This window comes from Leucopleurus acutus, assembly GCF_964270905.1.
Source record: "Leucopleurus acutus genome assembly, chromosome: 20".
Taxonomy (NCBI): Eukaryota; Metazoa; Chordata; class Mammalia; order Artiodactyla; family Delphinidae; genus Leucopleurus; species Leucopleurus acutus.
In genome coordinates, this window is record NC_139162.1 from 54,792,687 (window position 1) to 54,817,284 (window position 24,598).

At 40.7% G+C, this 24,598-nt stretch overlaps 1 long non-coding RNA gene and 1 pseudogene across 3 annotated transcripts; one reads left to right on the forward strand and one right to left on the reverse strand.

The window, feature by feature from the left end:
• Nucleotides 1-6,924: 6,924 nt before the first annotated feature.
• On the reverse strand, nt 6,925-23,824 carry LOC309977455. Of its 2 annotated transcripts, none has more exons than XR_014327054.1 (4): nt 23,750-23,824; nt 18,222-18,289; nt 10,561-10,687; nt 6,925-9,179 (listed from the first exon to the last, which is right to left on the reverse strand). It is a non-coding gene; the product is annotated as an uncharacterized lncRNA (long non-coding RNA). The 2 variants fall into 2 exon arrangements; XR_014327055.1 differs by having other exon boundaries at nt 10,534-10,687.
• Nucleotides 15,781-16,370, forward strand: LOC309977447 (synaptobrevin homolog YKT6-like; annotated as a pseudogene). The gene has a single exon. The product of its transcript is annotated as a synaptobrevin homolog YKT6-like (transcript).
• Nucleotides 23,825-24,598: the final 774 nt, after the last annotated feature.

A 24,598-nucleotide genomic window follows, 5' to 3' on the forward strand; every position in this document is an offset into this window, starting at 1 on the left:
GACTAGAATGTGACATACAAAACTCTGCCTCTGAATAATGCCATTTGCAGTAACATGGCTGGACCTAAAGATTATCATACTAAGTGAAGTAAGTCAGAAACAGAAAGACAAATTTCATATGATATCGCTTATATGTGGAATCTTAAAAAAAAATGATACAAATGAACTTATTTACAAAACAGAAACAGACTCACAGACTTAGGGAACTTATGGTTACCGGGGAGAAAGGGTAGGGGGAGTTTGGGGTTGACATGTACACACTGCTATATATAAAATAGATAACCAACAAGGACCTACTGTATAGCACAGGAAACTCTGCTCAATATTCTGTATTAACTTAATGGGAAAATAATTTTAAAAAGAATAGATACATGTATATGTATAACTGAATCACTTTGCTGTACACCTGAAACTAACAACATTGTTAATCAACTACACTCCAATATAAAATAAAAATTTTTTTAAATTTAAAAATAAAAATACTTTTTTCAGAAAAAAACCCCAACCAAAACCAAAACCAAAACCAAAACTCTGCCTCTGTAGATTCAGCCACTTCATACTGACACCCTACTTGACAGCATTTCCGTTTCTATTCCCTGTTCTCGCAGGAGGCCAACTGGACACTGTGCTCAGTTCCAGAGATTCACAGAGACAAGACTGATAAAAGCAGTTTTCACATATTGAGATATAGGGAAGTCATTCTGGCTTATACATGAGTTAACTTGAATTTGATGTTAAATAAAATAGCCTGTTTGCGGCCTAGCAAACATACATTGTACATCTGCTTTAATTATTAAAGAAAAGGGCACATTGACCAGAACTAAAGAGTGTTCATGCTAAAAATAAAGATTAAATGCCTCTCTTCTTGGGACGCAGATGCTGGCTCTCCTTTGATGATAAGACTCCTTGGGCTTCCCTGGTGGCACAGTGGTTGGGAGTCCGCCTGCCAATGCAGGGGACACGGGTTCGTGCCCCGGTCCGGGAAGATCCCACATGCCGCAGAGCGGCTGGTGCACGTGAGCGATGGCCACTGAGCCCGCGCGTCCGGAGCCTGTGCTCCGCAACGGGAGAGGCCACAACAGTGAGGGGCCCGCGTACCGCAAAAAAAAAAAAAAAAAAAAAAAAGACTCCTTTCCCAAGTGCCAAGGCTATACTTGCTGACTTGCTGGAGTACGTGCTTATTTGTTCTTTTTTTTTTTTTTTTTGAAACCCGTAGAAATGTAACCCTGACTTGTTTAATGTTCTTTGTCCTGACAAGATGTAAAAGTGTGGCAGAAAACCCTGCTTCTCTGAAGCAGTTTCTGAGTAATCTGGGAAGCAGGCTCTGGGCTAGTCCTCAGTTTGGCTCAAATAAACGTCATTTCTATTCTTATTATTGATTGTTTACTGATTATTTTCGTCGACAAGATTTTCCAGTCTGAGACTGGAGGCCTGAGGCATGTGATAATTTAGGTTGGTAACCATTGCTTTTAAAATAGGGATATTTTGTTACAATTAAATTATAAATTGCATTGTTTTCCTTTTGCTAAAGTGTTTTAATTATTTGCCTTTTTAAAACCAACTCTTGGGGACTCTCCTGGCGGTCCAGTGGTTAAGACTCTGCGGTTCCACTGCAGGGGCGTGGGTTTGATCCCTGGTCGGGGAACTGAGATCTTGCATGCCGCGTGGCGTAGCCAAAACAAACAAATAAAACAAACTCTTTCCCCGAGTTTTATTGAGATATAATTGATATACTTCATTGTATAAGTTTAAGGTGTATAGCATAACGGTTTGACTTACATATATTGTGACGTAATTATTGCAATAAGTTTAATCAGCATCCATCATCTCATATAGATACAATAAAAAGAGAAGGCACAAAAGAAATGTCTTTTTCATTTTTGATGGGAACTGCATTTGTCTTTATAACAGTTATAAATATTGTGATGGATTACCTTCAAATATCTTTCAGAAAAACTTGTTTACATCCTAATATGCTTAAGTCAATAATATCTAAATGTAATTTCATAGTATCTGTATGTTCATTTTGAGAATATTAGAAAGTTTACTTGTAATTTAAAAATTGTGATATATGTTAGCTCTTTTCTGTGTTTTCCATTTCTGCACGTTCTGTCAGGTGTGGATGACAAACCCTGTAAATATATAGTCTCGAGAAGACTTTGGGATTTATTTTCACCTAAAGAATAATCAATTTTGCAATATATGTAAGGCATTTAGTAAGGAGGTATAGTCTTTTTAATGTGAACCCTAAAGAAAGTAAACATGAAATAATTCATTTCTATTATGGTTTATCACAGGGTATGAATATATTTCCCTGAGTTATACAGTAGGACCTTGTTGTTTATCCATTCTATATATAATAGTTCGCATCTGCTAATCCCAAACTCCCACTCCATCCCTCCCCTAATCCCCCCCCTTGACAACCACAAGTCTGTCCTCTATGTCTGTCTGATAGAAATACTCTGAGTAAAACTATAAAACATTCTTGAAATATATGAAAGTAGGTATAAACAAATGAAAATTGGCATCTTGTTCTTGGTTGGAAAAACTCAACATTACAAAAAGATCAATTCTCCTTAAGCTAATTAAAAATTACTGCCTCCCTGTATAGACAACTTTAGCTAGTTTTGGAGCCTAGCAACGTTATTGCAAAAATCTTACAGAATGAAGAGCAAATAAGAAGAGCCACAAAAACTCTAGAAATGAATCAAAATGAGGGAGGCTATCTCTAGGGGATATGATTATTCATGAGTAGACTGACAGATCAGTGCAGCTAAAATTTATGCCAAAATGCATAAGAAAAGTTAATAAGCAGCAAAACTACAGCGGGGCTATCATTAATACTTTATATTTGGGAAATGGAGATTCCTACAAAAATGACAATAGGTTGGGACTTCCCTGGTGGCGCAGTGGTTAAGAATCCGCCTGCCAGTGCAGGGGACACGGGTTCGAGCCCTGGTCCGGGAAAATGCCACATGCCACGGAGCAACTAAGCCTGTGCACCACAGCTACTGAGCCTGCGTTCTAGAGCCCGAGAGCCACACCTACTAAGCCCACGTGCCACAACTACTGAAGCCCGCACGCCTAGAGCCCGTGCTCCACAACAAAAGAAGCCACGGCAATGAGAAGCCCGCTCACCGCAACTAAAGAAAGCCCGCATGCAGCAACGAAGACCCAACACAGCCAAAAATAAATAAATAAAATAAATAAATGAAAAAGAATTTTTTTTTTTGAAAAAGAAATTTTGAGCTAGTTTGTTACATTTACAAATATTTGATTTGTAAGCACTTACTTGTAAGTCAATTCAGTAGAGCTCCTTTAGAAGTTAATTTTAATAACACGATCTGGAGTTAGGGACATATCACATTTATTATGTATAGATAGACATACATTCATCCAGATAGACGCAGAGAGCTTTTTGTTTTTGTTTTGGCCACGCTGCACAACATGTGGGATCTTAGTTCCCCGACCAGGGATTGAACCCGGGCCCATTGCAGTGGAAGCACAGGGTCTTAACCATTGGACTGCCAAGAAAGTCCCCTACACTGAGATCTCAGTTTTCCTGCTTCAGTTTAAAAGTCCTTCCCCCTCCCCACTCCTTTGTTCTTTGCCAGCTTTAAATTCTACTAACTGACCCAAGGCTGTAGGTCAGGCAACGTGGGCTACATTTCAAGGATATGGTAAGAGTTGTAAATTTTAAGCTTTCTCCTGGGAATACTTGTTCTCCCAAGGTCAGAATTGAAAAGATTAAACCAGCTTTCTCTACAGTTTTGGAGTGTCAGTAGAGTGCCATCCTGGCCCTTTAAAAGTTAAATGCTTGCAAGTATTGGCTTTGTTCCAACTGCACACCGAAGCTGGCCAGAGTTCCAGTGAGTGGCTGTTGACTAGGGAGCTGTTCAGCCTTTGAAGTGCAGTTTCTCTTTATTACTTTGGGAGCCTAATTCAGATATAATCTGAACAACTTTCTGAGGGCACTGTGATGGATCGCATGCGTGCTGCTCCTGAGTCTAGCTCCCCAAGAGGTTACTCTTGGGTCGGTTCGAGCCTCTTACATGTCTCGGTTTCTCCCTCCAGCAAAAACTGCTGTGCCCCTCGGCGGCGAGCAGAATTTACTTAATGCTTGTAGTGGGGTCCCTTGTAGGACCCCAGCACATCTGAAGGATTGATCCTCAGATATGTCCACTAGGTTCTCAATCACCTGAGAAGGCCTTGTGGCTGGAAGGAGTAAGCGGTCCTTTCTCAGTCTCTCATTCTACTATCAAATGGTTTGTTCAGATTATATATAATCTTTTTAATTTAAGCCAAATTTAAAAATAAGACCAGCCAACCCAATTCACTCCAAAGTTCCCCCTCCAGGTCCCTGCCTAGGGAATGTACCATACTCCCTCTTAGGACTTCAAGTCCCAAGAAAAAAACAGCTTGAATAAAATTCAGGATGTCATGTAAAGCAATGATGTCTGAATATCAGGAAAAATCACCAAAGCAGCTGAGGAGTACCGAGAAGTGGATGCGTCTCAAAGGACCCATGCTGGTACCAAGCATCGGTTTGAGGTAGACTCCAGGTGTCCTCTGATAGGTGTCTCTGGTATCATACTGAGTACAACAAGAAAATGTCAACAAAAATTCAATTAAGAATCAAGGAGAGGGCTTCCCCGGCGGCGCAGGGGTTGAGAGTCCGCCTGCCGATGCAGGGGACACGGGTTCGTGCCCCGGTCCGGGAAGATCCCACATGCCGCGGAGCGGCTGGGCCCGTGAGCCATGGCCGCTGAGCCTGCGCGTCCGGAGCCTGTGCTCCGCAACGGGAGAGGCCGCAACAGTGAGAGGCCCACATACCGCAAAAAAAAAAAAAAAAAAATCAAGGAGAAAAAAGGGAATTTTATTTGAGCCAAACTGAGGATTCTAACTTGGGAGACGGACTCTCATAAAGCTCTGAGGACTGTTCCGCCTGTTGGAAGTCAAAGGCACAGTTGGATTCATTTTCAAGACAAAGGATCGTTCATCAAAATGACATACTGATAATTTTTCAAAAAGTTCACCAAGGATACATACCCAGGTTAGTACATACAGAGCGAGCAGTAAGTCACCATGACCTCCTACAGAGTTGGGAAAGAACTGTATTCTTTTAAGAAGTTAAATCACTAGTGTCAGAAGAAAAAAATAAATTGATCTTCATGGTCGAGCAGGCACTCCCACGTTTGAGGAGCTGTGGTTGATGTGTAATGCAGATGCACACTGCACTTTAGGGAGGGAGGAGGTCCAAACAAACACAGAGAGAATTTTATGTTTAATTTTTTCTTGTCTTTCCTTAAAATACAAATTTTATTTCATCAACTCCAAGCACAAAAAAGAGATTATTTTTATCCCTGTTTCTGAAATTTTATTTCCTAATATTTTTTATATGCTTCCTATATCTTCATCTCCTGTAAAGGTGCAACCCAGGGGTCTTGTTTTGGCACACACAAAAAAAGGTATGTAGAAATCTGATCACGTGGTGCATATTTACAAACGGGGAGGCAGGTTTCAGGGGGTTTGAGTCTGAAATTGTACTGCTGTGGTATTTTCATTATAGTTACAGAAATAATCTGGGTTACACTATGGAGTTCATAGCTCACATGCAAATTATGAATATACGTATATTTCAAAAACTGTTGTTTGAATCTAACATAGAAAGAAATTGTTACAGATGTCATTCAACTTAGAAAGCATGATGATGCGTACTGACCATTTATTATAAAGTGCCCCAATGCGGTGGGATAGGCTTGGGTTAACAGAGGGCACATGATTCATTAAGGGTTGTAAATAAGATTACATTTTACTTATTTGTTGTTGTTTTCCTATTTTTTGGCCACGCCCCGAGAAACGTGGGATCTTAGCTCCCCAACCAGGGATCGAACCCATGCCCCCTGCAGTGTCTTAACCACTGGACCTCCAGGGAAGTCCCAACACGTTACTTATTTGGATGTGAGTATGATACATTCTAAATAAAATGGTGTCAAAATGCAATTCCAGAGGCCAAATCTGCAGCCTTCACAAGCACACTCTACTCTGGTTCTTTTGATTACTGTCCTCTATAATACTGTGTCTTCAGTCTTCAGTTTCCAAAAATAAGACTCATTTTTATTATTTTATATATACAGCAGCCATTCCCTTTCAAAAGACAGGGAGACCATTGTTCCCCCTCCCCATTTTTCCTCCCACGTATGCCATCTCTAGTAACCCATCATTCTACTCACATGAAAACCTCGTTCTCACAACATCCTGTACTGCTCTCGTTCATGATCAGCTGGTAGAGTAGGCCCTTCCTGTAATAATCAAGAGAGGCCCTGAGTCCTGTCAACAAATCCAGAGAAGGGGCTGTGACCCCCAAAAGCACAGTAATTTAGAAAACAGTTTTACATTTATACTCTGTCACTCCATACATTTGTGTAGTTTTTCCTCAAAGATGTATAATCTGATATCAAGTGAGGCATGAGTCCTGGCTACAGGCTTTGCCATACACATTGGTTTTACACGGTTATCTCTCCATGATGGAGTCTTTTTTTCCCTTCACTGAAACACAGTTGATACACAATATTTTGTTTCAGGTGTACTACATAATGGTTGAACAATTGCATACATTACAAAATAATCACTTCGGTAAGTCTAGTAGCCATCTGTCCCCATACAGTTATTATTACTGACTATATTCCTTATGCTGTATATTACACCCCCGTGCTTTATTATGTAACTGCAGATTTGTACTTCTTAAAGCCCTTCTCCTGTTTCACACACACCTCGAACCCTCCCTCCTACCTTCTGGCAACCATTTATTTGTTCTATGTATGAGTCTATTTTCCTTGTATTTTGCTTTTCTAAATTCCACATATAAGTGAAGTCATGTGCTATGCCATTCTCTGACATTTCATCTAGCAAAATACCCTGCAGAGCTATTCATGTTGTTACAAATGCTGACTTCATTTTTTCATGGCTAATATTCCATCGTGTGTGTGTGTATGTATGTGTATATATGTATCACATTTTCTTTATCCATTCACCTATCAGTGGACATTTAGGTGGCTTTCTTAACTTGGCTATTATAAATAATGATACAACAAACAACAAAGTGCATATATTTTTTTGAATTCGTATTTTTGTTTTCCCTGGAGTAATTGCTGGATCATATGGCAGTTCTATTTTTAATTTTTTGAGGACCCACCATATAGTTTTCCATAGTAGCTGCACCAATTTACAATCCTACCAACAGTGCACAAGGGTTCCCTTTTCTCCTCATTTTCACCAACACTTGTGATTTGTTGTCTTTTTGATGACAGCCATTCTGAGAGATGTGAGGTGGTAGCTCACTGTGGTTTTGATTTGAATTTCCCTGATGATTAGGGATGTGCCTCTTTTCACGCACCTGTTGGCCATCTGTATGTCTTCCTTTTCCATGATGGGAGTCTCTCAGCCTGAGTAAGGCTTGGATACTTGCACAAGTTATGTGTCAATCATTACCTTTTAAGGTTTCTTTTTGCTGTGAATTGTCTGATGATCCCCAAAGCCTGAGCTTTGAATAAAAGCATTGCCACATATGTTAGGTTTATGTTTGTTTTCAGTGTGTATTTTCTGATGCCTAGTAAGGCTTGCAAATTGGGTATAAGCTTTGCCACACTGACTACATTTGTAAGGTTTCTCTCCAGTGTGGATTGTTTTATGTTGAGTAAGATATGAACGCATTGTAAAAGCTTTGCCACACTCATTACATTTGTAAGGTTTCTCTCCAGTGTGAGTTCTCTCGTGACCCCAAAGTTGTGAACGTTGGATGAAAGCCTTATCACAGTCTTTACATTTATAAGATTTTTCCCCTGTATGAATTCTCTGATGTGCCATAAGGCTTGAACGTTGGGTAAATCCCTTGCCACACACGTTACATTTGTGTGGTTTCTCACCAGTATGAATTCTCTCATGACCCCAAAGTTGTGAAAGTTCAATAAAAGCCTTGCCGCACACATTACATTTGTGGGGTTTCTCCCCAGCATGCATTTTCTGATGCCTAGTAAGGCGTGAAAATTGGGTAAACGCTCTGCCACACTCATTACATTTGTAAGGTTTCTCTCCAGTATGGATTGTCTCGTGTTGAGTAAGATTTGATCGCATGGTAAAGGCTCTGCCACACAGGATACATTTGTAAGGTTTCTCTCCAGTATGAATCTTCTGATGTTTGTTAAGGCTTGACCGCTCAGCAAAGGCTTTGCCACACTCATTACAATTGTAAGGCTTCTCACCAGTATGCAATTTCTCATGACTCCAAAGGAGTGAATGTTGGATAAAGGCCTTACCACACTCATGACATTTATATGGTTTCTCCCCAGTGTGCATTCTCTGATGATTTGCAAGGTGTGAATTTCGACTAAAGACCTTGCCACATACGTGACATTTATATGGTTTCTCTCCTGTATGCACTCTCTGATGTGTAGTGAGATTAGAACACTGGTTAAAGGCTTTGCCACACACATTACATCTGTAAGGTTTCTGTCCAGAATGAATTCTCCTGTGATTCCTGAGGTTTGAGCTTTTGCTAAAAGCCTTTCCACAGTCATTACAGCTGTAAGATTTTTCTCGAGTGTGTGTTCTCCTGTGCTGCGCAGGTGACAACGTGTTTTCCACACTAGGAGGAACTCTGTGAAGTGGTGAAGCTGAGGAACCACTGCTGACTGGCTTCTCACCTTGACCGCACGCATACACTTTCTCCTCAGCTGCACATCCCTGCAGCTGAGCCGCCTGGGCCTGCAGCCTCACTCCAGGTCTACTTTCCAAACACTTGAGATCTCTGTTTCTAGCAGCGCTGACGTTATTTTTCGTTGTTAACAAACTTCTTATGAATGGCTTGTCATGCGTGAAATATTCACGTGCATTACTTCTTACAGAAACACTCTGAGGAAAATTAATTAAGGACTTATTATCGTGATCTTCTCCATGAGTGAGATTTTTGTTATGGGTCAAAAGTACTTCTTTGTCATTTCTTGCATCACATCCCCACTCACTCTCACACTCCTGCACATCTGCACAGACTCCCTTGAAGTCAAAATCCTTGATGCCATGGTTGTCATTTCTGTCCAGTATCACTAGATGGTATAATTCTCCTTTATTAATGTCCTCTCTTGGTGATAACTCCTTGATTGCAAATCCAGCAGAAAGGCTTCCTATTAAATCAGTTGGAAAATAAATATTTTATATTGAATTACGTAATTATACAAAAAATGTGTTTAATAACATATGGAAATATATAAGAAAAAAGATATTTTAAAAAGTCTGTATATCACAATAATAATTAATAAAATGTTTTAGTAACCCATGATAAATCTAGCTGGTAAGTTAATAAGTAACCACAATTATACAAAATAATAGTCTCTGGCATTCTAACAGATTTTTTCATAAAAATCAAAGAAAGAATTTACATTCTAGAAGGAACATATAAAAGGAAAAGTGAAATATATGTTGAGAATCACTGAACTCTGTCTATCTCCTGAGTTCTTCCAAGGATATTAAATATGAAAGGAAACTAAATAGGTCCTGCGGTCAGGACTACAGAGGACTTAGCCCTGATATGTATTAAATGAAAACCAAAAGAGATCAAGGGGAAAGAGGACTCCAGAGAGAGCTATCTCAGTCCCTCTCAAACCAAGGCACCAAAATGGTCAATGGTGTCAGAAAATAGAGTATTGTAGGTCATGACAAAGCTTCTCCTCACCTCTGAATGAGCTGGAGCATCACGGTAGAGGGGGAGCTTAAGCTTTTATATATTTGAATGACAGAGTGACAAGTTTTAGTGTGGGGGAGGGATTTCCTTTGAGCACCCAAAAGAAACAAACTTGTATTCTTCCACAGATCGTTCCCATTTGAGGAGAATTTCCTAAACAATATTTAATGGAGCAGTTTACTTTGTGCCCACCTGAGCTCACATCTCGATATATTCCCACTTGCTTGGATTTTTCCCTATTTTCACTTTACCCTCCAAAGTCCAGGGCTCTTTCCCTTGTTCTAAAATGGAGGTAATATTCAGCTTAAGAGAGATTTCCATTCATAAAGTAAAATGGAGTATGACATGCTATGCTGTTCCAGAACACATGTCCAGCTCTTTGTTCAGCAAGAAGAAAGAAAATTATAGTTGGGTCTAGAAATGTATTATAAAAATTAGTCAACTGTGCCTTCTGAATGCTTAGATTATTTGAAGTATGCAGATATCTAGCCCTCTTCCACAAACTACAGAATCAAAAGCACAAGAGTGAAACCACAGAAAGACATATTTTTAAAATTTTGCCATAAGGCTTTCTGACTGCTGATGTTCTGCAACCCCCACTAATCAAGCATGAATACAGAACATCTGAAGAAGCGAGAAGTTATAGAGTCATAAGCCACATTATGAAGGCTTTTCATTCTGAATCCAAACAGCTTCAATCACTCTCTCAAGAACAGAGGAGATCTGAAACTCTCACAGGCATGCTAGGGGCTCATAAAAGACTCAGAAGGGAAAATGCAAAGATATACAGTAGTTACCAACTTCCGGAGAGGAGATATTCTCACCCAGGGAGAGCAGGTTCCTGTAGGTCTCCAACATCACGTCCCTGTACAAGGCCCTCTGAGCAGGGTCCAGGCATTCCCACTCCTCCTGAGAGAACGTGATGGCCACATCCTTGAATGTCAACAGTCCCTGAAAGGAAAGCACATTTCACCAAGTGGACAAGGACAGAGTTCTGAGTTTGACACAAAATTACAGAAGCAGCTCTGGCTAGAGCAAATGTTCTGACTGAGCCATAAGATAATTGTAAGCAAGTTACATTTCTCGATTTTTTTCCAACTGAGCTGAAATTCATGTAACATAAGGTTCGCTATTTTAAGGTATCACTCAGAGGCATTTAGTACATTCACAATGTTGCACAAACACCACCTGTTTAGTTCAAAAACATTTTTATCGTTGCTAAAGGAAATTAAGCGATCGCTTCCCATTCTCCTTTGCCCCCATCCCTGTACACCACTAATGCCTACTGTCATTACACATTTACCTATTTGTGATATTTCCGTATAAATGGAATGGTATGAAATGAGCTTTTCCGTGTGGCTTCTTTCACTTAGAATGGTGTTTTTGGTTCATCCATGATGTAGTATCAGTACTACATGCCTTTTTTAGGGCTGAAGAATATTTAATTCTATGACTACACCACATTTTACTTATTCACTCATCCCTTGATGGCCATTTAGCGTGTTACCACTTCTTGCCTAGTGTTAACAGTGCTGCTGGGACTTTCATGTACAAGTATGTGTGTGAATACCTGTTTTCAATGTTTTTTTGGTATATAGCTAGAGAGGAATTAGAATCACGTTGTTTAAACTTTTTAAGGTCTGCCACACTGTTTTCCACAGCAGTACATTTTACCAGCAATGTGTCAGGATTCTCATTTCTCCACATTTTTACTAATACTTGCTATTTTGCATTTTATTATACTCATCCTACTTGGTGTGAAATGATATCTCTTTTTTTAAAATTTATTTATTATTTTTGGCTGCGTCAGGTCTTAGTTGCGGCATGCAGGATCTTTTGTTGCCATGCGTAGGTTTCTCTCTAGCTGCGGTGTGCAGGTTCAGTAGTTGCAGCGTGTGGTCTTAGTTGCCCAGAGGCATGTGGGATCTTAGTTCCCCAACCAGGGATGGAAACCCGTGTCCGCTGCACTGGAAGGCGGATTCTTAACCACTGGACCACCAGGGAAGTCCCAAATGATGTCTCATGGTGGTTTTAATTTTGCATTTTCCTAATGACTAACTTCGTTGAACATCTTTTCATGTGCTTCTTGGCTGTTTCTATATCTTCTATTGTTGAATTTTAGGATCAGAGAAATGTCTACTAGAAGTCTTTTGACCAACTTATAATTGGGTTCTTTGTATTTTTGTTGCTGATGTGTAGGCGTTCATATACTCTATAGAGAGTAGACCCTTACCAGATATGTGATTTGCAAATATTTCCTCCCATTTGGTAGACTGTTTTCACTTACAGGACAGTGTCATTCAGTGCACAACCATTATTAATTGTGTTGAAGACAAATTTATGTATTTTGTCTTTCTGCTTTTTGCTTTTGGTGTCGTATCAAAAAAATCCACTGCCAAGCCCAAGGTCATGAAGATTTACCCCTATGCATTCATCTAACGGTTTTATAGTTTTAGCTCTTATATTTAGTTTTTGATTCATTTTGAATTATTTATATGGAGAAAGGCAGAGGTTCAATTTCATTCTCTTTCACATGGATATCCAGTTGTCCCAGCACCACTTAAGAGACTATTCTTTTTCCATTGTATATTCTTGGCACCCTGGCAAAAAAAGGAATTAACCACAGATGTATGGGTTTATTTCTGGACTCTCATTCTATTGCTTTGATCTGTATTTCTATCCTCATGCTAGAACCCCAGTCTTGATTACTCTAGGTTTGTAGTAAGGTTTGATGTTGGGAACAGTAAGTCCTTCAACTTTGTTGCTTTTTTTCACATTTATTTTGGTTATCTGGGGTCTGTTCAAATTTAATATGAATTTTATTTTAATTTATTTCTTTGATTTATTTATTTTTGGCAGTGTTAGGTCTTTGTTGTTGCATGCGGGCTTTCTCTAGTTGCGGAAAGTGGGGGCTACTCTTCGTCGCGGTGCACGGGCTTCTCGTTGTGGTGGCTTCTCTTGTTGCATAGCATGGGCTCTACGTGCGTAGGCTTCAGTAGTTGTGGCACACGGGCTCAGTAGTTGTGGCTCACGGACTCTAGAGCGCAGGATCAGTAGTTGTGGTGCATGGGCTTAGTTGCTCCTCAGCATGTAGGATCTTCCTGGACCAGGGCTCGAACCCGTGACCCCTACATTAGCAGGTGGATTCTTAACCACTGCGCCACCAGGGAAGTCCCCAATATGAATTTTAGGATCAACTTTTCCATTTGTGCAATAGAGAATGCTGGGATTTGATGGGGATTGCATTGAATCTTCATAACACTTTGGAGAGTATTGCCATCTTAACAACTCTAAGTCTTCCAATCCATGAACAGAGGATATCTTTACATTTATTTAAGGTTTTTTTTCATTTCTTTTAGCAATACTTGTAGTATTCATTATATAAATCTTCCATTTCCTTGGTTAAATTCTTATTCTTTTTGATGCTGTTGTAAATGGAATTGTTTTACTTTGAATTTGTTGATTGCTAGGTACAGAAATACAACTGATATTGAGTACTGATACTGTATTCTGTAACTTCAGTAAATTTGCTTATATCGCTAGTAGTTTTTTGAGGATTCTCTAGGTCTTTCTAAATATGACATCATGTATCCTGTAAATATAGTTTGACTTCTTTTCCAATTTTGATACCTTTTATTTCTTTTCTTTCTAATTTGAATGGCTATAACTTCCAGTACAATACCGAAGTATAGTTGCAAAATGGGGCTCGCTGTCTTCTGCCTAACATTATAAGAAAGTTTTCAGTCTTCTACCAGTGAGTATGATGTTAGCTGTGGGATTTTAATAAATATGCCTTTTCAGATCAAGGATATCCCTTCTATTATTAATTTTGAGTGCCCTCTGTTTTTGTTACATGGAGTGTTCTGTACATGTCTGTTATGTCTTGTTGGCTTACACAGTTGCTCAGTCCTTTATTTCCTTATTGGTCTTCCGTCTGGTTGCTCTACCTATTATAAGGGGAGTACTGAAGTCTCCAACTATTATAGTTGAACTGTCCATCTCTCTCCAAGTTTTGCTTCAAAATATTTGGGGTTTAGTTGTTATGTGCATATTATTTATGATTGTTTCATCATATTGATGCATCGATCCTTTTATTGATATATAATGTCCTTAAAAATCGTTGGTAACAATTTTATGACTTAAAGTCTATTTAGCCTGATATTAGCATAGCTAGGATTGATTACTATTTCCATGGAATATCTTTCTCTATCCTTTCACTTTCAACCTATTTGAGGATCTTAAAGTGAGCATTTTGTAGAAAGATACAGTGGAATCATTTTTTTAAAATTTCTGCAATTGTTGCCTTTTAATGTAGAATTTAATCTTTTTACATTTAAAGTAACTCTAAACAAGGGAAGAATTGCTTCTGCCATTTAGCTATTTGCTTTCTATATGTCCAATATCTTCTTTGTTTTTTAATTCCTCCCTTGCTTCCTTCTTTGTGTCTCTGTCTGCATAACATTTGGCCCTTGCTTCCTTCTTTGTGTCTCTGTCTGCATAACATTTGGATTCCCTTCATATTTACTTTTCATATTTACTTTTCTGTATATTTTAAAATTATTTTCTTAGTGGTTACCCTGGAAATTACAGTTTATTACTTTATATTAAACTAATATCTGAGTTCCAGTTGATACTCACTTAGCTTTAATAGCATATAACAATTGCTCCTATACTGTCCCCCTTTATATTGTTATTGTCAAAAATTACTTCTTTATACATTTTGCACTCAGTAACAGATTTACAATTACTGTCTTACACATTTGTCTCTTAAGTTGCATAGGAAAAAATGAGTTAAAAATCAAAAATACAATAATACTGGCTTTTAGGTATGCCTATGTAGTTACATTACCACTGTTCTTTATTTGTTCCCACAGCTTTGAGGTACTGCTGTTATCCTTTCATTTCAGTCTAAAGAACTCCATTTAATATTTCATGTAGGATAAGTGAGTCAGCATGAACTCCTTCAGTTTTTGTTTATGAAGGCATCTCTAAATTTCACTATCAGTTTTAAGGCATACTTTCCCTGATAATGAATTCCTGGTAGTTTTTTTATTTTAACCTTTCAAACTTTAAATATATCATCAGACTCCTTCCTGGCCTCCAGTTTCTGATGAGTAATAGGCTGTTAATCTTATTGAGGATCCCTGTACACGAGCCGTTGTTTCTGCTTGCTACTTTCCCCATTCTCTTTTTGTCTTTTAACAGTTGGTTATGTGTGTTGCCCAGGCTCTCTATGTGTTTATCCACTTGAAATTTGTTGAGTTTCCTACATTTGTAGTTTTTAAATAAATTTATGAGGTTTTCAGCTCTTATTTCCTCAAATATTCTTTCTGCCCATTCTCCTTTCCTTCTGTGACCCCTATTATATGTATACTGGTATTCTTTTTTTTTTTTTAAACAAATGTTTATCAGGTTCTCATTTTGTGCCCACATTGTTTAACTAAGAATCACCATGTGCATCTTCTTTCATTTTTTTATTTTTTGGCTGTGCCACACAGCATTCGGGGATCTAGTTCCCTGACCAGGGATCGAACCTGTGTCCCCTGTATTGGAAGTGTGGAGTCTTAACCACTGGACCGCCAGGGAAGTCCCCTATACTAGTATTCTTGAGAGTGCCCCAAAGGTTTCTTAGTCTCTATTCATTGTTCTTCTTTTTTCTACCTTTCGTCTGCTCAGAGTGGATAATTCCAAGTAATGTATGTTTAAGTTCACTGACTCTTTATTCTGATGGTCAATCTGCTGTCAAAGCCCTGTAATAAATTTTCAATCTCAGCTATGGTAGTTTTGGGCTCCAGAATTTCTTTTTCTTCTCTTTTCTATAATTTCTGTCTCTTTATTGATATTTTCTATTTGTTGAAACACTGTTCTCCCACTTTGCTTTAGTTCTTTGTCCATGGTTTCCTGTAGCTCTCGGAGTATGTTTAAAACAGTTGATTTAAAATCTTTACTTAGGAGCCGGCGGTGGTCTCGAGGGGCGGCGCCGCACTGCTCCCTGCGAGCTGGTCCCGTGGCCAGGCGGGTAGCCAGCCTGAGGGTGTGGCGCCATGAAGCTGTACAGCCTCAGCGTCCTGTACAAAGGCTATGCCAAGGCGGTGCTGCTCAAAGCCGCGTACGACGTGTCCTCCTTCAGCTTCTCCCAGAGGTCCAGCGTTCTGGAATTCATGACCTTCACAAGTCAACTGACTGTGGAGTGCTCCTCGAAAGGCAGCAGAGCTTCTATCAGAGAATATCTGGGCCATGTCTACGTGAGAAACGACAGTCTGGCGGGAGTAGTCATTGCTGACAGTGAATACTCATCCCAGGTGGTGTTTTCCTTGCTGGAGAAAGTACTAGATGAATTCTCCAAGCAGGTTGACAGGATAGACTGGCCAGCTGGATCCCTGGTACCATCCAGTACGCAGGCCTGGATGGTCACCTCAGTAGATACCAGAACACCTGAGCAGCTGACCCCATGACTAAAGTGCAGGCTGAACTAGATGAGACCAAAATCATCCTGCACAACACCATGGAGTCTTTGTTAGAGCGAGGCAGAAAGCTAGATGACCTGGTGTCCAAGTCCGAAGCGCTGGGAATACAGTCTAAAGCCTTCTATAAAACGGCCTGGAAGCAAAATTCATGCTGTGCGATCATGTGACAGCAGCTGGCAGAGGCCCCTGCGCTGGAACGTCACCATCATTCACATCACAACTGCAGCCACCAGGGAGCAGAGCCGCTGTGGAACGACCTGAGTGGGACAGACTCAACTTTGGCTTTAGAGCTCATGGGAGGAACTGAAGGGTGGAAGGGACCTGGGGGTGCGGAGAGAACGTTCAGATTCACATGTCTAGTAATTTGAGGTCCCCTAAAAGTGTATTTTGGGGCCGAACGAAATCATAAAGCTCAGTGACTCCCGTAAAAAAAATTAAAAAAAAAAAATCTTTACTTAGTACGCAATGTCTGTTCTTCCTTGGAAACACCATCATTAATGCAGTAATCATGATTAAGCTGCCCAATCTGGAGAAATCCTTAGACATCTGTACTGAAGTTGGCCTGCACAAAAGCAGCCACTATGGCATTTTTTTTTAACAGTAAAAAGTGTGAAAACCCTTGTGTTTTCATTAAGAGAATAGTCCAATGAGGAAATAAATGAGAAAGTCATCTCTATGTTTACTAACATGAAAATAACTCCAACACATATGGCATGTAAATATTTAAATTTGCAGAATGGGGGGGAGGGATAAATTGGGAGATTGGGATTAACATATACACGCTACTATATATAAAACAGACAGCTAATAAGAACCTGCGGTATAGCACAGGGAACTCTACTCAATACTCTGTAATGGCCTGTATGGGAAAAGAATCTAAAAATAAGAAGAGTGGACATATATATATGTACAATGATTCAGTTTGCATACGCCTGAAACTAACATAACATTGTACAGCAACTCCAATTAAAATTTTTTAAAAATTTGCAGAATAAAATACCATAACAAAACATTTACCAAAATATATTTTCTAAAGTCACTTTAGATTATAAAATGTATTTTTATAAGATTTGGGCTAAGAGCTAACAGTTGTACCTAATGGAGACAGTAAGTGATGGTGGAAGACACGACAGAGAAGGGGATGTTTTACTTCTCAGTCTCTAAACCACATCACTACGTGGAGCTGAACCACAAATATACATACATGAGATGTCTAATTTAAAAAAATATAACCCTGAACAACAGTTAGTAGAATCAGAATGTGGCTCCAGGCTCTCTGATGGTAGAAAGTTCTGCTCCTATGTCTTGGCTAAATTATAATCATTTTAATCTAAAACACCTGCTGCATGAGAGTCTTTACCGGAACACCTGGGTCTTTGTGAGATGAATGTGGTGTGAATAATTTATAGAGCCTTTCCAGTTAGACAATTAATTTGATTCCACTTTTTAAAACAAATTATGTACTAAAACACCCTCTCTATACCTTATTTCTATTTTGGAACTTTCCATTCTATTCTAAAGTACTGATAATTTGGAGTCAGAAACACACTGATTCACTTAACTTCAAAGGCACTAATAAAATCTGACAAAGCAAGTTTCCCCATATCAGTCTTCCTTCCCAGACCTCCTCAGGTATCTGTGCACAGTAGTACATCACTTACATATGTAGTCGCTTTCATCCTGGGTTACGTGGAGATGAAGGGGCACTCAGAAGGGTGCACTACACGATCCTCACTGCCCTACCTCACTGACACCACAGAGCCGACTCCCCATCTCCAATCCACGCCTGAGTATAAAACCTTTCACGGATGACCGCCTGAAAGGGGGCTCTTCCCAAGTTCCCCGTCACTGGGTCACAGTGACATGGAATCTGCAGGGAGGTGACAGGAGACTGAGGGAAGGCCCTGTGTGTGAGCAAATATTTTAGACAGGAACCTTCAGAGACCAAGAAGCTCAGCACGTCCAAAACGTGTCATTTTAGGAAGGAGAGAACAGTCCACAAAGAGTATGACTTTCACCTGGGAAAGGGCCATTCCTTCTCCTTTCTTTCCTCTTCCTCTGAGCTTCTTTCTCAGGTAGGATTATTCTGTGTGACAAAAATACGTTCTTAAATGCTTAGAATCAACATACCCCCCCACCCCCGTGCCACAAGTATACACACAGGGAGAACCTTAATACGGGGGAGAGAAGGGCCGCAGCAACAGGAGGGATGCAGACAAATAACCTCCTGTAAGGAGCCCAGTCGGTGAGCCCGTCACCCACTTCTTCAGGAAGCCCTCCCTGCTGCTGCTGGAACGCCCAGCGCTGCAACTGCGCCGCCCCTGTCCACTTGGCCCTCAGCCAGAGGCAAGTGCCTCGCCCCAGCCCCTGGCTCCTCCGACGAAGCCGGCATCCAGTGACTGGCTGATGCAGGGTAGGATGCGTGCCCCGTCCCACAAGTGGGAGCAACTCCGAAGGGCCACCCCAGCTCCAGAGCTCCCTGAAGCTATACTGAAGACTTCAGATTTTTGTCCTGAAGGCGATGGGAAACCCTAAGAGGGTTTAATGCCAACAGATGACACAATTAAACTTAAGATTTACCCTGAAACCTGTAATTATACTTGTTTCCTCAACTTAATTAGTGGCACAGTATCTATTCTTCCAGGGAACAATGTATCATCTTCAATTACTCCATCCTTTCCTCTTACCTACATCTAGTAAATCATCAAACGACACAGACTCTACCTTCTCAATAGGTTTCAAATTCATCCTTTCCTTTCACATGACGCTTTCTACCCCACACGCATCCTCACGTGTCACTCAGATAATTTCAAAGATCTGCGAAGTTTCCCTTGCCTGTGATTTCTTCTTCCTTCAATCCATAATTCACGTACTTATGAGAGTTCATTATTTAAAATGCAACACTGACCTATTAGTATCTTGTTTTAGCCTCTCAATGACCTCTTTGTGTCAACAGGATCAAATCAAGCTCCTTAGGAGAGACTATGTCGTGAGTCCCCTGGTGACAGGACCCCTGCTTTGCCTGCATTTCTTTCACTCTCTGCGTCCAAGCAACGTTACAGGATGCTAAGATCCTCTTCTCCACCCTGACAATACACTTACTTTCTTTATTTTGGAATGCTGCTTCTCCTTCATTAGCTGTTGCATTAATATAAACTATTTAAATCCAACTTGAATAATAAAAAGAAACTAAGATGAAATGGCTGTAAGAGCTGCCTCTCCTGATTCTTTCTCTTCCCCTAACGGTCTCATTTAATCCCACCCAGAAAGAATCATTCACCTCTGCAGTTTACGCATGCTTCTGTTATTTCATTTAACAAGGTATGTTTAAAAATATTCACATATCTATTTTCCCTAAAAGAATGTAAGCTCTGTGTAACAGGGAACATGTTTTCCACTCTGGTAGCTTGCATTCGGTTCCACATGCTGGCAGCCACCTCCTGAGATCTCTTCTGAACATAATTTGAAAGCCCACCTTATGGTAACTGACTTACCCAGCTCCTCATCATTCAGTGGGGTCTCCTTATAGGCCATTTGAAACAAGGCGCTTGAGTGGTAAGACGATATCCTTTTTTCAAAATTGTATTTATTTATTAATTTGGCTGCGTCGGGTCTTAGTTGCGGCACGTGGGATCTTTTTAGTAGCGGCATGCAAAAGCTTTAGTTGCAGCATGTGGGATCTAGTTCCCTGACCAGGGATTGAACCCAGGCCCCCTGCACTGGCAGTGCGGGATCTTAGCCATTGGACCACCAGGGAACTCCCGAGACGATATCCTTAATCATGTAACACTCGATGAAAACATAATTATTAAAAAAGAAATATCTGTGTTTCAGTGTCTCACTGAAAATAAGTTGTTGACATTGAATGAGCAGAGGTATAAGTGCAGAAGCAGAAGTAAGCATACACCAGTTGGAAGATGTCATTGCGTTTACAGCAATATTATTTCATGGTAATATCATTTTATTATGAATATCATTTTATTACCTTCCTACTGGATTACTAGGGCTAAAATTTGTCTGTATACCAGAAGGTACAAGGATGTGGCTCCCAACACTTCCACTGGTGCAAACTCGAGCACTATTTAAAAAGTGGATTTTGTGCCAGCTGGGACTGGACCCAGGTCATTGAATATGAGGATATAATAATACCTAAGGAGCTAGGGTAGTCCATACTGATGAGGTATTTTCTATCTTCAACAAGTAGCCTTCTTACCCGCTCAATGTAATCAGAGTAGGAGCTGTTTTCCATTTGACTGCATTACCTGCCCACTCATACTCTCGTTGATACTGATTAGTGTGGACACACACAGCAACACATCCAACACTACAAGTTTCCACAAACACATGGTCTAATCTTTTCTTCATAACCTCTGCCTTCAGTAAAACATACTGTGTATTTTTTTATGACAAACATCATAAACGAATAAATACTGTGTTTTTTTGCACTCAGTTACAGTGCTCCAATGTTTTGTGAAGATTGTAATTAAGCAATTATTCAAAAAGTTGTCTCAGGTCCTCTGGCTCAGTTCTGCTTTCTCATATAGGCATCCTACGTTATCAAAGGTTCTTCCTAAAATTTGGCCCAAAGTCTAAAACATAATATTATACTGAAGAGATGGAGGACCAACCATCTGTGTTTATGTTATTGATATTGAATGTTGCACTTATAGCAACATATTCTAAAGTCATATTAGTTTTTTTCCCTATTTGTTGAAATACAGTTGATGTACAATATTACATTAATTTTGGGTATACTACATAGTGATTTGACATTTGCATACACTATGAAATGTTCATGTTAAGTCTTAAAAAAAGATCTGCCCCATGATACAGAAATAGAGAAAGAGAAGCTGAGAGAAAGGTATGCCTCTGTCTCTGGGCCTATGTCCCTGCCCCTTCCTTAAGAGTTTTTCATACTTGTTGGAGGACTGGGGCACGTTTCAAATTCTAATTATAACTGGGCACTCATTCCAGAAAACTGCCAAATGCAAACACAAGACCAATTTTGAAAATCATTTCAGGGATCTCACTTGCTCAGACCCAGAAAACCTGATCTACTTTAATTTCTCCATGTTATAGGTGATGCATGAGACTCACAGGGGAAGTAATTTAACCAAGTTACTTTGAAGAAGCCTGAGTTGAGTGAGCAGAACTGAGTGTAAGTGGTGGCTTGTATAGGTTTAAGTAGAAAGAGTTTGTCCTAATTCCAGATTACTTTTCATATTCCTTAGCAAGAGAAGCTTCTCTTTCAGGGGTTTAATCAAACACAAACATTTAATTTTAATTCCTCTACTCCAGAAAAAAACAGAATCAAAAATTCCAAATTATATTGGGCTTCCCTGGTGGCGCAGCGGTTGAGAGTCCGCCTGCCGATGCAGGGGACACAGGTTCGTGCCCCGGTCCGGGAAGATCCCACATGCCGTGGAGCGGCTGGGCCCGTGAGCCATGGCCGCTGGGCCTGCGCGTCCGGAGCCTCTGCTCTGCAGCGGGAGAGGCCACAACGGTGAGAGGCCCGCGTACCGCAAAATAAAAAAAATCCAAATTATAAATAGTTATTACTGCAGGAGAACATGGAAGAGGATCGCCTGTGGAGATGAGCTCTAAGCAGTCTCTTCATCATGAAAACATGGCCTCTGTTGGAACAAAGTTCCACGTCAATCCAGCCCATCTTTCAACATCTGCACAGAAAGGACAAAAGAGGACTAGAGGGGAACATCTACTTAGCTGCAGACTTCAGCTCAGAGCTCACTAATTTAGCATTTTTTCTTAAGGGAAGAAAAAAGCTGTTAAATATTAAACTAACTGGTTAAACTAGGATTTGAGTGTTAAAAGATTATCGACATCCTTAACCACATGCATAGTGAAATGCTGTAAAGTTATCTACCAGACCAGACATCAAAGAACAGTTCCAAGTTAGGATATAAAGCATAAAACTCTCATAATCTGAACAATAAAATTTAGAGGGAAAATAATCTGGAAATTTAAAAAATAGCCACTGGGTTCTGAGATTAAAGTTAAAACAAGTGTGAGGATACATCAAATTTAGAAAAGGATGGCATGAGCCACAGTAGAAAAGGGAGAGGGCAACAGTACTGTTAATGATAGCCATTTTAGGAACATCCCTGGTGGTCCAGTGGTTAAGATTCTGCCTTCCAATGCAGGTTCGATCTCATCCCACATGCCTCGCCGTCAAAAAGTCAAAACATAAAACAGAAGCAATACTGTGATAAATTCAATAAAGACTTTAAAAATGGTACACATAAAAAAAATCTTTAAAAAACAAAACAAACAAAAATAGCCATTTTAAAAAAGCACCAAGTGGTGAAAGAAATTCTTCCCCATTTCTTGAAAGGTAAGAGGAGGACCTAGAATTGACTAATTCTCTGCCTTCTGGATGAATAGGCCTTGCAAATGAAATTATCATCTGATGCAATGATTAGAAAATGCAGACGCCTCAAACACCTAGCTTGGCAACTGTCTTCTGCATAATTAAAACAAGTCAATAAATTTTACATAAATTAGATTATAGAGCCACATGTTAGTACTTCAGAACTTAATATCCCACGTCCAATCTACTCAATAGTCACCTAGGTTTGGGGACCCCATTTTCTCCACCACTATGTGCTTTTTTCTCTGTGTATGTCTTTCTGTGTCCTTCTGCTTCTCTTTTCTCCTTTGACCATTTCTGTGTTTCCTCCTCTCTCTTCTATGCATCGTTTTCTTTCCCTCTCTCTCTCGATTCCTCCTCCCCCAGACTGTTTGGCCTCACTCTGTTGCAACCTCTGTATCAACACCTGTTGTTCTTTCTCCACAATATTTCTTTCTTTTTTTTTTTTAAATCCATCCTCTGACAAAGGCCTTCCTGACAACTTTCCATACAGTTAGTCATAAAATAAAAAAATACAGAACACAGCAGACAGTATCTCACACGCTAGAAACCAACATGACAGGAGTCCCTTCTCATTTTTCTCATCACTGTAAAAAAAAAAAAAAAAAACCAAACCTAAGAACTTAGTTTTGGTGAGGCACAGGACGTTGGTCCCCTACCAAATGAACCGAAATAACCCAGCAGAGAATTCAAACCAAGGGAGTAAGATTTGGAGCGGGGCGGGGGGCGGGGGGGAGGCGGGGGATGGTGGTCGTGGTCAGTCTCCACAATATTTCTGATGCCTCACTAGCTGCATATATTTCCGCCTCTGTATTCCCTCACTGGTCTCCCGGGAGGGAGGTGAAGAGCGCAAATCCACCTCCTGAGTCAGGACTTCACCCGACGCAGGGTGGGGTGGGGTGGGAATGGGGGTGGGGAGGGGGGCCGGGAGTCAAAGGTTTGAGAAAGGGAGTCAGAGTAGGAAAACATCGCTGCAGGAAGTCAGTGTCTATATGGACCGAAGGCAGAAAGTTGGGGCCGGTACCTGACTCAGAACGATTTAACCGGAACCAGAACCAGACTCCAGGGACCCGAACCGAGTCTTCTGCCGACGCCGAGACAGGCGAAAGATTAGACTCAGAGCAAGAGCGACGAGCGCGTTCAGCGGTTTTAACTTACCGGGAGACCCCGGAAAGCCGGGTGTGGTGGAGCAGTGCCCGAAGACCTCATAGCATAATTTCCAGAAAAACCGAGACTTAACTCTCCTGAGTGCCCGCGACGCTCCGCGGGATCCGCTTCCGGGTCTGCAGGGAACTGCGCGTGCGCACCGGGGCGGGGGCGGGGCCGGAGGCGGGGCCGGGGCCGTCAAGGGGCGCGTCTCAGACGCTCCGGGTGGAGGCGGTGTCTCTGGTGGAGCCTCATCACCCCGCACCCGCCGCTGGAAGATTCTGGTCTGTTCCTCTTCCTTGCGAACAGACTCCGCGTTTCTACTTTGAATCTTTTGAACGTGTCTGTTGTCCTTTGGAGCCAGGCTACGTGCAGGATTAGAGATGCGCGGGCCACTTGTATTGGAAGAGGAGAACGGTTTACGTGAAAACAGCGAGCAGATGAAGATGAGGAACCACCAAGGGCGGCACGAGCGCTGAGACCTTGGGGGCGGGGCTTGGCGTTGTGGGCGTGATCCCGGAACTTCTGAGGCCCCAGGCAGTTACAGCTTTTTATTTAATTAAGCGAAAGCCTGGGTTTGATTTAGAGGTGATGGAAACTGGAGTGACAGGAAAGGCAAAATTGTGCCTGTGCAGAATGTGCAGTTTTATACTCACTTCTCTCCAGAGCATAATTTAAACTTCTGTACCCCATTCACTTGGAGGCATCAAAAAGATCAGTGAGGAAAAATTTCAACCCCAAACCTGTCATTGTCTGAGGTACTCCGTTGGAGACAGTGAACAAGGAGTTGGCTATAGTCAGGAGCTGGAGAAACAAACTTTAGGAAGGAATTCAACCATATATATATATATATATATATAT